This window comes from Ornithorhynchus anatinus, chromosome X1, assembly GCF_004115215.2.
Source record: "Ornithorhynchus anatinus isolate Pmale09 chromosome X1, mOrnAna1.pri.v4, whole genome shotgun sequence".
In the NCBI taxonomy this organism is placed as follows: Eukaryota; Metazoa; Chordata; class Mammalia; order Monotremata; family Ornithorhynchidae; genus Ornithorhynchus; species Ornithorhynchus anatinus.
In genome coordinates this window covers 92,715,008-92,728,583 of record NC_041749.1, presented here as the reverse complement: position 1 = coordinate 92,728,583, position 13,576 = coordinate 92,715,008, and the positions used below count along the sequence as shown (strand labels likewise).

At 44.6% G+C, this 13,576-nt stretch overlaps 1 long non-coding RNA gene across 1 annotated transcript; it reads right to left on the bottom strand.

Annotated features, from left to right (window-relative positions):
- Positions 1–1,814: 1,814 nt before the first annotated feature.
- LOC114806399 lies at positions 1,815–4,567 on the bottom strand. Its single transcript, XR_003754427.1, has 2 exons — positions 4,460–4,567; positions 1,815–2,018 (listed from the first exon to the last, which is right to left on the bottom strand). It is a non-coding gene; the product is annotated as an uncharacterized LOC114806399 (long non-coding RNA).
- Between the last annotated feature and the right edge of the window lie 9,009 nt (positions 4,568–13,576).

Sequence of the window (13,576 nt, the reverse complement as noted above, 5' to 3'; positions counted from 1 at the left end):
CTGGAAGTGGCGTGGCCAAATAGAAAGAGCCCAGGCCTTGAAGTCAGAGGACCTGGGTTCTAATCCCAGCTCTGGCACTTGCCAGCTGTGTAACTTTGGGCATATCACTTCACTTCTCAGGGCCTCAGTTTCCTCATCTGTAAAATGGGGATTCCATACCTGTTCTCCCTCCTATTTAATAATAATAATAATAATGATGTTGGTATTTGTTAAGCGCTTACTATGTGCCAAGCACTGTTCTAAGTGCTGGGGTAGACACAGGGGAATCAGGTTGTCCCACGTGGGGCTCACAGTCTTAATCCCCATTTTACAGATGAGGGAACTGAGGCACAGAGAAGTTAAGTGACTTGACCACAGTCACACAGCTGACAAGTGGCAGAGCTGGGATTCGAACTCATGAGCCCTGACTCCAAAGCCCGTGCTCTTTCCACTGCGACACGCTGCTTCTCCTATTTAGACTGTGAGCCCCAGGTGGGCCAAGGACTGTGTCCAACCTGATGATCTCATATCTACCTCAGCACTTAGTACAGTGCTTGGAACATAGTAAATGCTTAATAAATACTGTTGTTGGATGTCTTCAGAAATAGAATAGAATCACTGCTGTCAGGGATGTTTAGAGGTTGTCTTGTCGAAACACAGGGGAATGGACTAGATAACCTCTCAAGGTTTCCCACAGTGCTGTGATCCTTTTCCTCTAAACTGGGGCTCAGGGAACATGCAGTCACCAGCGAGGACCCCCAGCTGCCGGGGGGCCTGGGGACTACATGACCAGACTTGGACAGGAGCCAGAGCAATCACTGCCCTTTCTATGCTATCACTCCATAGAACTGAACCTCTGATCAGGAAAAGTCAAAGCATTTCTAATTCAAATGCCCCTCCCCACAGGACAGCCAACAACAGCTTCCTGCAGTGGTCATGTTTCCTCCCCCAAACCACCACCACCACTGCTAGGTTCTGAGGAGGAAGAGGAACGAGGTGTCATGTTACCCAGCATACAGCTGGGATTTCCAGACTGCTATCCCAAATCCCAATTCTAACACAGCTCAATTTCAGGAAGTAGATTTTGGCCTGAGTGCCAACTCTGAAGTGGCCGGTCTTTTTTTAGACGATACGTTTCAAGAGTCTCTGTGGCTTTTTCTGTCTCCCAGATCATGCCTGCATTGGGAGTGTCAGCAACACAGCTAAAAATTCTCTCACTGATATTGGGACTTCAAAGCTTCCTCCCAAAGAAGGTCATAGTTCTAAGTGCTAGTTATGTGCATCTTAGAGCAGGCAATCTCTGCAGAGATTGTTGGCATTACTAAATGGGCAGGCTCTGGGTAGGGGCAAGAACAATAGTTAGTTTCTCCCTGAATTGCATTAATTATTTCAAATCAACAGACTGCCAAGAAGTAAATTTCCACCTCAGTGCCTTCAAGGGTACTCCAGGAATCAGTTAATGTTCCACCCAAAGTGGCTAACACCCAGGGTGTAAATTACCTACAGGATCAGATTGCTGTATACTATTCTTAATGCATTTAGGAAATTTATTCCAGATTAAGACCGTTTTCTTTCTTAAATATTTCTTCCTTAAAGGATCATAAGTCTTTCTCTCTAAATACAATATTTGCGAGGTGGCTGATGAGATCTGAAATCTGTTTTCCCAGGCCAATATTCACCATTTATATGATAAACCTGATTCTGCTCTAGGGGAAGAAAGTAACTGGAGCCTCATCTTTTGACATAGAAGTCAGCCATGCCACTACCATTTTCCTCATATGCAGTTTTACCCAACATGCTCTCTCTCATTCTTGTGATTAGGAAACAGAGCCCCATTCATTCATTCATTAATATTTATTGAGCGCTTACTGTGTGCAGAGCACTGTACTAAGCACTTATCCCGATGACACCCAATGTGGTTTTTCAAGCCATTTCTTCAGATTTACCATTCATCTCTCATTTCCACAAAGCAGAACAAGTAGCATTTTCCTCCACAGAGCGTGTGTTTTTCCTAACCAGTCTGAGAACAGCCTCTGCATCTGTAAACAAAATATTATATTCACAATCATGCTCTGAGGGCCAAACTTTGACAGTGAAGCAAATTATACTGTCATTCCAATCAGTCCCCAAATCCACATAGTCCCCAATTAGGTATGGTGCTTTCGATTAAACATCTAAAACCCCACAACATAAGGGTCGGGCGACTTCTCTACCCCAGTGTATATGCTGAGCTTTTTGCAAAGAGATTGGAAATGGGTATGGAGTTATTTCATTTCACTGTAAACAAATGAAGCACTGAAGCAGAACTGTAAACGTGACAGCAGGTCTTCACTCATGTTCCTCATTATTCTCAAAACTTACGCCACTTGACCATTCCTTTAAACTCGTAACAACTCCTTCCCTGGAAAAATGAATTTTTCAGGGCTGCCCGCTAAACATTCCAGGTGTCACACACTCTTGAAACTCCAATTCTGTCCATTAGAGGGCAGCAATGCACAGAGCCTCGGCCCAACAGTCGCAATCTGACAACTTTTAGCAGGGTCCGGTCCACGTGACTGCAGCACCTGGCATTTGTGCTGCCATTCAACAGCTAAACTGAGGGACCTGTTTTGTGCAGTGATTTTCATGTAGAAGAACTAGAAGCTGTTTTGGAATCCGTTTGCTGCCAACCCCAGAGAAATGTAGCGTAATACGGACAACCGCTAGCTCCAAGTCAGGCACGTTTATTCCCACTCTTTCCCAGAAGGTCTCAGCGCATGGCTGTTGGTCTAGATACTGAGTGAGAACTGCTTACATAGGTGTGGTTTTTAACACAACCCGTCATTTCCATAAACCCATCCCTGCCTGACAGTCAGTTCCTCTTGGCGGTCCCAGAGATGCTCCCATGAGAGCAAATCATCATTAGTCCCCATGCTGTCAGTAAGGTTCTGTGGCCTCTCACTGGAGGTCGAGCAGGAAGTTGGTAATCCTTGGTCTTCAGGGGTCCCTGTTCATTGCTCTTAGTCCCGCCTCCAACGGGCCACTGAACTTGACCTCGTAGCTTCGTCCACCATCTTGGAGCCAGGTGGCCTGGGAGAGGCAGGGGGACCCCCCCCCCCAATACCAAGGCACTGGGGAAACATGGGGTGTTGGCAAGATCACTGCACACAGCTGAGGCATTCCACAGTGGCGGGGGCTCTGGCCCTCGGGATGCACCCCATCAGGGAGGGGTAAGGCAGCTTCAGGTCCAAGGCGGCGGCAGGTGGGAGCCCCTTCTGTGCATTGCGGGGTCACCCCGGACCATGGGGATGACAGCGCTGCTCAGATCTCCCTCCCCATACCACAGAGCTCAACCCAGACCGTGGTTTGGACTTGGGTGGAGAAACTCAAAGCGGCAGCAGAGGCTTCTCTCGTGGGGCTCTGTAGTGGAAGCAACCCAGGGCTCACCTCTCTGCCACGGACCCTGAGCCTAAGGAAGGCAAGGATAACGCTGTTTTTAAACACGGTATCCTGTGACTAATGAAGAGAGTATTGGAGGTGGCATTTCATTTATAATAACCCTGCTGTTGGTCCAGTGGGATAGAACACAGCTCTGGGAATCAATAGACATGGGTTCAATTCCCATGTCTGCAAGCAGGACAATTCCCACAGGGACTAGGGTATCAGTGGTGAAAGTTTCCAACCAAAGAATCCCCTAAGGTACTCCACGAGGTGGACAGGTCGGCAAAAATCTGAGATTGTAGGCTCCTTGAAGTCAAGGATCAAGTCTACTAACTTTTAAATACTCTCCCAAGCACTTACTACTGTGCTCTGCACACAGTAGGCACTCAGTGAATACCACTGATTGAATGAAAAGTAGTTAACGAGGGCCGCAAATACCAAAGTGGCTCATAAGGCAACTATCTTCCAGGTCCTGGCACCATGACACACAATATGAGCACTACAGCTGTAAATGGGTCCTGCTCATTAAAAAAAAAAAACCCTCTGCTCACCCATTAATTTGTTGCTCTCCGTGCTCCAGTGGAAACAAGACAGGCAGAGAAGAAACAGTGCAAGTTGTTGTAACCCGTCACCCTGAGACAAGTTTAGGAATCGATGCGGCGAGAGTGAGAGACTGGGGATAGAAAGGCTGAGTTCATGCAGAATTTATTCCATGAGGCGAAATGAACTTCCCTTTCAGGAACGATATAATCATTTTGGATGTGGCAGATTGAATTTCCTTTTCAGGAGGCCCCTATCAAGGGGAATATGATTATTTAATGATATGAGAGCTTCCCTATACTTATACTTATGTGTTACTCACATGTGGTGAAACATCTGGGTCCCGCCCACAAGCATTTCCCACTCAGGAGAAATTCACTTATGCCTTGCTGGCACAGGGTGAGGCAGCTAACTACCACCCATGACCACGCCCCACTCGAGGGGAATCCATCTGTGTATTACACGCCTGTGGCAAAACACCCTAGCTTCCAGCCCCACAAGTGTTCAGTAGGACACTCACCTATCTCACAGCTCCTCACTTGGTGCAGGGATCCCATGCTCTGGGCAGAGATGGCACACAGCCAGCTGCTGCAAGTCTCGATCCCCTACCCAGAAGGTCAGAGGCCACAGGTTTATACTACCTGTGCCCCCAGGCCGTTCCGGCTCCTGGTTTAGTTTATCTAATCTGCGTCCTCCCCCTTCTTCCATGTCTTGTTTGATTGGCACGGGGGTGGTGGAGTTTCGGTTGCGGGACAGTCCCACCCATGCTTCCAAGTTCCGCATTGCTGATTCAGGCAGTCACGAGATAGCATTTGACCTTGAGATGTGGGTACCCCTGTTCACCTTGGGGCAGTGGTATTATACAAACTAATAACACTTGAGATCAATTAGAGAAACAGCACGGGCTAGAGGATAGAGCATGGACCTGGGAATCAGAAGGACCTAAGATCTAATACCGGCTCCGCCACTTGTCTGATCTGTGACCTTGGGCAAGTCATTTTATCATTTTATACTTTACTCAAGATATCCCAACCTTACAGGGTGAAAATCCTGGGATCTTGAGGATTTACTCCACCAGGTGTAGCATTTTGATATTTTTAAGGGAAATGATGAGCAGAAATAGCCCTTTTGCCATTGCAACTTTGCTCTTTGAAGCAAAAGTAAGCTTAAGATTTGATTCAGCCAAGCAAGCAGTTTTTTCATTTGTTTTTTCTTCACTTTCTAATGAATGCACACTGTTCCCACATCTGCAGTCCTCCTTGCTATTCTCCTGGAAAGATCCCGACTTATTTAAGTGAGTGACTGGGGATGAAGTCAAAGCTGGATCTCCAGCTGGAACATTATTTGGGAGGGCTCAGTGCCAGTGCAGAAAGACCCATTTTAAAGACATCAGTTCAGTAATGATTATGGTATTTATTAAGCTCTTACTATGTGTCGAGGACTGTTCTAAGTGCTGGGGTTGATATGAGTTAATCAGATCAGACACAGTCCCTGCCCTACATGGGCCTCACCATCTAAGGAGGATGGAGAAGCAGTGTTGCCTAGTGGATAGATCACAGGCCTGAGAGGCAGAAGGACCTGGGCTCTAGTCCCGAATCTCCCACTTGTCTGCTGTGTGACCTTGGGCAAATCACTTCACTTCTCTGTGCCTCAGCTCATTTGTAAAATGGGGATTACTACTGTGAGCTCCTTGTTGGGACATGGACTGTGTCTGTGTCATATAGTAAGTGCTTAACAAATATTATTTTTAAAATACTAAAAATAAAGATGTTTAATCACCATTTTACATATGAGGAAATAGGTACAGAGAAGTGAAGTTACTTGCCCAACATCACACAGCAGACAAGTGGAGGAGCAGGATTAGAACCCAGACCCCCTCATCCCCAGGCCTGTAGATTTTCCACAAGGCCATGGTGCTCCTATGCACATTTGGAAGAAAAACAGGAAATATCTCCTTGAATTGACCCAGGCTGCACTGAATTCTAAGGGAATTTCAGTGGGGAGCTGTTCCCTTTTCCCCAGCAAGCCAGTACAGCACTAAGCCTGAAGTTGGCATGTGGCAATCAGGAGAGGAGCAGAGTCAAGTGGCTCACTGGAAAACACAGACAAACCCTACAAATGGCAAATGCATCAGCATAGCAAGGTTAACTTTCACCTATCCAATGGAGTGGATCGTAAATCACGCATAGATCTTAGTGGTCGCCTCCATGCACATGGATTAGCTCTAACAGTAGAATCCTCTATGAACACAAGGCATGAATCTTTCATTCAATCATATTTATTGAGCGCTTACTGTGTGCAGAGCACTGTACTTAATGCTTGGAAAAGTACAGTATAGCAATAAACAGACACATTCTCTGTCCCCAACAAGCTTACAGTCTAGAGGGTTGTAGAAGGAAAGTAGTGAGGTGAAATAGGATGGACCAGGGTAGTGGAATGCTTTAAAGCCAATGGTGAGGAGTTTTTATTTGATGCAGAGGTGGATGGGTAACTACTGGAGTGTTTTGAGGAGCGGGGTGATATGTCCTGAATGTTTTTGTAGAAAAATGATCCGGGCAGCATAGTGAAGTATGGACTGGAATGAGGAGAGACAGGAGGCTGGGAGGTCAGCAAGGAGGCTGATGCAGTAATCCAGGCAGGAAAGGATGAGTGATTGTATTAACATGGTAGTAGTTTGGATGGGGAGGAAAGAGCAGATTTTTGCAATCTTGTGAGGGTGGGACCAATAGAATTTAGGGATGGATTGAATATGTGGGTTGATTGAGAGTGAGGAGTCAAGGATAAAGATGAGGTTACTGGCTTGTGAGACAGGAAGGTTAGTGGTGCAGTGATGGGAAAGTCAGGGGGATGACGGGGTTTGGGTAGGAAGATAAGGAGCTCTGTTTTGGACATGTTGGACTTGAGGTGACAGGAGGACATCCAAGTAAAGAATCTGGAAAAGCAGCATGGTCAAGTGGAAAGAGCACAGGTCTGGGGGTCAGAGGACCTAGATTCCAGTCCTGGATCTACGACTTGCCTACTCTGTGACCTTGGGCAAGCCACTTCACTATGCCTCAGTTTCTTCATCTAGAGCAAATGCCTGTTGTTCTTCCTACTAAAACAATAAACTCCACTTGGGACAGGGACTGTGTTAGACCTGATTATCCTGTATTTACCCTGAGTGCTTTGTACAGAGCTTGGCATACAATAAGTGCTTAGCAAATACCACAATTATTATTGTCAGGCGACCAGACAACTTGATTTGGGTGGGAAAGTTCCAAAATTTGAGATTCTGCCCTGCCTCTGGCAGCAAGGATACAGAGTTGTAAGCCAGGAAAGCAGAGTGGCCAAGCAGCTAAAGCATGGGCCTGGAATTCAGGGGACCTGGGTTCTAATCACAACTCAGCCACTTCCCTTCTGCATGATTTAGGGCAAGTTCATTCATTCATTCATTCAATTGTATTTGTTGAGTGCTTACTGTGTGCAGAGCATTGTACTAAGCGCTTGGAAAGTACAATTTGACAAAAAATAGAGACAATCCCTACCCAACAAGGGGCTCACAGTCTAGAAGCAATTCTCAACTTCTCTGGGCCTCAGTTTCCTCATATGGAAAATGGGGATGCAGTATCTGGTCTTCCTTCTTCTTAGACTGTGAGCCCTATCTAAGACAGGAACTGTGTCTAGCCTGTTTATCTTGTATATACCCCTGCAGCACTTAGGAGGCACTTACCAAGTACCAAAGTCATTATCATCATCATTATCCAGGATTGAACAGTTTGCAGCCCTGGAGACAAGAGGTACCATCCCAGTGGCCCAGAAGCCTATTCTCTGAGCAGTCCACATTTCAGGTGGGGAACTGCTGAAGGACACAAGGGGGCTGAACAGAAAGTGGCAAACACTCACTTCTAGGAGATCTGTAAGGTTTTATTCCACTTCCAAGGAGAAACAGCGACTTCCAGTTTGGCCCATCCATTAGCACCACCATCCTCCCCATCTCTCAAACCAGGAAGCAAGGCATTATCCTTGAATGCTTCATCTTTCAGGCATCACATCTGTTATTTAGCCACAACATTTCCTCTCCATCCAAATGACCATCACACCTGGAGACTTCCCAGCTTGACTACTATATCAATCTCCTCACTGACTTCCCTCCTTCCAGACACTCTCCTCTCCAGTCCATACTTCAATCTGCTGAACTGATCATTTTTATAAAATATAAAATACTGTACTGCCACATCTCCCCACCCCTCCAATGGTTCTTCATTCTCTCCCCATCAAGCAAAAACTTCTGACCATCAGCTTTAAGGCACTCCATCAGCTCTCTCCCCAACTACTTATTAATCACTGGTATTTAACTGAGTGCTTAGTGTGTGCAAAGCACAGTACTAAGTGCTTGGAAAAATTACAGCACAAGAGTTAGTAGGCATGTTTCCTGTCCACAAGAGCCTTATTTATCCTCTCTCTTTTCCCACTTGTCCATATTCATCACTCCCATCACTGATCTCTTGTTCACACCCTCTTTTCTGGTTGTAACTCCCTCCTTTATATCTAAGAGACCATCACTCTTCCCATCTTCAAAGTCTTGTATTAATATTATCTCATTCAGGAGGCCTTTCCTGATTACTCTCTTATTTCCCCCTCCCTTCATATTCCATCCAACTGCCACTTCGGCATGTTTTTGCCACCTAATTGCATGGTTATTCATACCTCCTCATGGCATTGGCACTTATATGAATGTATTTTCAGAAAAGCAGCATAGCTCAGTGGAAAGAGCATGGGCTTGGGAGTCAGAGGTCACGGGTTTGAATCCCGACTCTGCCACTTGGCAGCTGTGTGACTAGGCAAGTCACTTAACTTCTCTGTGCCTCAGTTACCTCATCTGTAAAATGGGGATTAAGATTGTGAGCCTCATGTGGGACAACCTGATTACCTGTATACCCCAGCGTTTAGAACAGTGCTCTGCACTTAGTAAGCGCTTAACAAATACCAACTTTTTTTTCATACTCCATGACTTCCTCCTAGCTGTAATTCTAGATTGAGAGCTCCTTGAGGGTATGGATCATGTACACTCTATTGTACTCTCCCAAGTGCTTAGCGCAGTGTTTTGTGCACAGTAAGTGCTCAATCAATCCTATTGATTGGTGGTTGTACCATACCTGGTACCCATCTTCACTTGCAATGTTGGCATTGATGGGAGCCAGTACTGGGCCAGTCCAGACATGGGCGGTACATGAGCTGGAATGGGCCTTAACTTCCCAACCCATTCACAGCCCTATTAAATGAGGGTACCAGGAAGCCAGGACTGAGTTTAACTTGTGACTAGGTGCTCACTATAGAACTGAAAGAAAAATATTGGCCAGAGGCTCCTCTTTTCTTCCCCCATCCTCTGGCAACTGCAAAAAGAGGGAAAGAGAGAAAGAGAGAGAAAATACATGCACAAGTGTGACTAAAAATGGAGGTGCTTATGTGTATATGTAATGATCTAGAATTCTATTTATATTGATTCTTGGTTACTTGTTTTGATGTCTGTCTCCCCCCACCCCAGACTGTAAGACCACTGTGGGCAGGGATTGTCTCTGGTTATTGCTGTATTGTACTTTCCTTGTACTTAGTACAGTGTTCTGCACACAGTAAGCACTCAATAAATATGATTGAATTGAAGATACTTAGCATGCCTTTGCTCACCCTTAGTGAGGTAAGAGGAGCATCTCTCACCCTACAGGTGTTCTGGGACTCTCTGTAGCACACCCAGATATCAAAGGACATGTGACCCAGAAAGAGTGATCATAATCATGGTATTTTATAAGCTCTATGTACCAAGCACTATACTAAGCACAGGTCTAGATACAAGATATTCAGGTGGGCCACTGCCCCTGTCCCACATGGGGCTCACAGTCTAAGGAGGAGGGACAATGGGTATTGAATGCCCATTTTACAGAAGAGGAAACTGAAGCACAGATAAGTTAAAGGACTTGCGCAAGGTCACCCAAAAGACAAGTGACAGAGCTGTGATTAGAACCCAGGTCCACAGATTCCTAAGCCCTTGCACTTTTCACTAGCCACACTGCTTCTACCCTCTAACTCACACTTGTGGTCCCAGGCTTGGCAGAGGCTGGGGAAAAGAACACCTGACCAAATCCGGGGAAGGGGAGAGAAAGGAAGGGGCACAGGAAAGGCATTCAGGAAGGAACATGACTCAGCGTGATATGCCTGCGGAGACAGGAGCCAATCGGGCTAAATGTTTCTCAACCCCCTTTAAGAAAAATAATAAAGTTGGTGATTTATGCTGTGTCTGGTGGTGGGTGGATAAATTATATCAAACATAGTATTTGTAAATTACACTGTTCATTTTTCACTCACAGTTGCAGAAGTACACTGAAGAAATAAAATACTGTTTGCATACACTCCTAGATCCATCTTCACTAACAGACAACTGAAGTTTTTAATATGCATACAAATACATAACTCATATACCAATCAGAGATCCTCTAATAGTGTTGCTGGAATACTTCTTTGATAAATGTCATTAGAGAACGGTCTGCATAGACTGTTTCTAATGCCTTAGATGAGCACGAATAGTCAATTACAGCCATAACCAGACTGCCAGGGGTCAGCAAAGGGGAAAAATACTTTTTTCCCCCAAATTACCTTCCAAATTGCATCACCAGCAATAAGCAGTCTTGACTAATAAAACCACGTGAGCCGGGAAAAAGCTTAGTGACAGCCTCTGTACTATTCCAGACCTGGACAGCACCTCCAGATTCAGGATTATGCCTTAAAGGAATAATGTAAAGGGTTTGAATATTTAATTTTTAAAGAACATCTCTCCATGGGCATAATGCCTCAAAGTGAGACATCAATGAACCTTGCCAAGAAGTACATTATTAAAAAAATACCAAGTGTTTGTACCAGCTCTGAGTCCCACCGAAGACACTCAGATAGAGACATTGACTAGAATCAACACGGGAAGCAATGTGACCTAGTGGAAAGAGCACAGGTCTGGGAGTCAGAGGACCTGGGATCTAATCCCAGCTCTGCCACTTGCCTGCTGTGTGGCCTTGGGTGGGTTACTTAACTTCTTTGGGCCTCATCTGCAAAATGTGGATTAAATCCTACTCCCTCCTACTTAGATCATGAACCCTATGTGGGACAGAGACTGTGTCCAACCTGATGATCTTGTATCTACCCCAGCACTTAGTATGATGCTTGGGACATTGTAAGCGCCTAACAAGTACTAATAGAAAAAAAAATTATCAGCTGTTTGCCCTGGGCAGGGCCCGTTTACAGGGATGAGCCAATCATTTTGTTTTGGGCTGTTTGCATTACCCTTTGAGAGTTCTCCATCTGGACATTGAGAGACAAGCAAAAGGGATTGCCAGCTAGCATCACAACCAGATTCTTAACATGTCAGATCTCAAACCACTCTTTATTGGCTCTTCTTTTTGTTTAAGAAAATTTCAAGGTAATTGAGCCAAAGAAGCTTAACACAAAGTCTGCCTCAGAGGAACTCACTGAGTGCTGCTCCTTTATTGGACACAGGTGAGGCACTCCCTGGACCCTCCCAATCCAGGCCCAGAGAACATTGGGGGGAATTTCCACTCCAAAGGTGGGAACTCTGAACTGATAGAACAAAGAGCACAATTCACCATAAAAATCATGTCTTGAATAAATCACGAGGCTAATCAGCAACTCCTGCCCAGTTAATGGTTAGAACATGAAAATGGGGTCAAAAAGGCTCTTCATTTTTAAACTTGTGAAGAGAAGAAATACTCCTAAAGTATGAAATGGAGAGACCTCAAAGCTGAAGATGAATCTCTAGCCTCTGTTAATGTAGTTTAAAGCTTGATCCCTCTTCTAGTAACTGGAACTCGTCTTCTCACCTGACCTTCCAGGGACAAACTGTTGCATTGACAGGGCCAGAGCCCTTCTACTTAGTCTTGCTGGCAGCCAATGCAGTCAATTGTGTTACATTGCTTTTCATTGGAAAATTCAATTTAAGGAAGCGATTCTTGGTAAAATGATCATTTTTTAAATTGGGTAATTATTGTTTTAAAGAGACCAATTGAAGGAATTATTGAGCTCCTTTTGTCTGAATTTCACCCTGAGATAAAAATAAATAAAACCACTTTTTAATCTAATTTTTTTTAAATGACTCATCTACTTTGGGAGAGAGAAACTCTTCAACTGAAGATGCTTTATGACCTGAGTCTGTTCGGGAATTTATTTCTTTGCCTCCCTCCCCGCCCTCTCCTCTTGTGATGTGATTCATAAAATTGACAAAACACCCTACTGAGCAGCAGCATGGTCTATTGAAAGTACATAGGCCTGGGAATCAGTAGACCTGGGTTCTAACCCTGGCTCTTCCACTTGCCTGCTTTGTGTCTTTGGGCAAGTCTTTTGACTTCTCTGGACCTCGGTTTCCTCCTCTGTCAAATGGGAATTAAGTGTTTGTTCTCCCTCCCACTTAAACTGTAAGCTCCAGATGGGATGGAGACTGTGTCCGATCTGATTGCATTGCATTTACACCCCAAATTAGGACAGTGCTTGGCACATAAATGTTTAACAAATACCATAATTATTATTATGCACTGTTTATTCTCACTGTGAAGAGCTTAAAATGTATCCACCTTTGGAATCTATTAAAGAAGTTCTGTTGTGAAACACAGGTGCCCATTCTCAAATCGAGCAAATAGTCACCTACACCAACCAAAAGCCCTTATCTTTAGCTTTCAAATGACAGGAGCCCCCTCAAAACTTTCTATTGTTGTTATTATTATGTGCCATTGATTCATTTCCGATTCATAGCAACTCCAAGGATATACTTTCTCCAGAATGTCCTGTCCTCTGCCATAATCCGTAACCTTTCTAATGGTTCTTCTGATATTGTTGTTATGGTCTCTATTCATCTAGCTGCTGGTCTACCTCTTCCATGTTTTCTCTGGACTTTTCCTAGCATTAGTGTCTTCTCCAGAGAATTAGTGCTCCTCATTATGTGTCTGAAATATGCTAATATAAGTCTAGCAAAAGACCACTTTGGTTTAATTTGCGCTAAGCAGTGTGAATAGCTCTCCTATTCACCGTGGATCAGGCTCAGGCCTAGGGCTATGGGCTTGAAATAGGGTCCACTTTGGTTAACTCCATGGCCAGAGTCATTTGGGAAAACAGAGTTCTTGATACAGCCACTCAACCACACCTGAATGACCCACAACATCACCTTATTTTGTCCCTCTGACAGTCAATAAAGACTGGAGCACCCCTATGATACCTGGCACTGTTCAAGGCACTAAGAGAATTTAAGTCCTAGTACTAAGAGCTATCTGGAGTCTCCATTTGGCAGGTATTCTGATAAGATGTCATGCATTAAGTGATGAACATACCCATTGTATAAGGAACAACACCAGATCCCCAAACTGTATTTCTTTAGCAGTAGCTGAACGATAACAGCATTTATTTTCTGCATATTTTATGAGCTTTCCTTGATTCATCTTCTCTAACAGTAGGAATTCTCACAACAGAAAGAAAATAAGAAGGAGTCACAACCAAGCGGTAAGTGATTTTGATTTAACTTGAAAGATTCCCTAGCAAATGAGCACTGCATGTTCAGCTAAATTCTGGATATAACCAGCCTCAACTACAAATGGCATTTTAAAAAACACCA